Raw genomic sequence first — 428 nt, 5'->3', positions numbered from 1 at the left:
TTTCTAGATTAGTACAGATCAAATTCCATTAATATTGGATCATGATTTCTTAGCCTTAGAAATAGCACTGATTTATTTCTTGTATATATTTATATTTATGGTATTCGTAATGAAAACAGGTGTATAAAAAAATACAGATACTCTATTTTTCTCAAATGGGAAAAGGTGGCGGACCCCAAAAAATCATAGTAGTTTTGTTCCCCTTTAAAATGTGTTATGCTTTTCTAAAGTTTTGTTTGATAATTTTCTACATGATAAATTACTCATCAAGAAATAACTTTTGAGGGTGAAAAAACTCAAAACTCAAGTCAATCCCATGTGAGTTGAATACGAATTACAAATAACACAGTAGCTGCAATAATGAAATGACCAATTCCAAAAGTTGACTTTCTTTAATAACCTTGACATGATTAAATATGGCATAGTTT

Source organism: Olea europaea, chromosome 22 (assembly GCF_002742605.1).
Source record: "Olea europaea var. sylvestris chromosome 22, O_europaea_v1, whole genome shotgun sequence".
Lineage (NCBI taxonomy): Eukaryota > Viridiplantae > Streptophyta > Magnoliopsida > Lamiales > Oleaceae > Olea > Olea europaea.
This window is presented reverse-complemented; position numbering follows the sequence as displayed.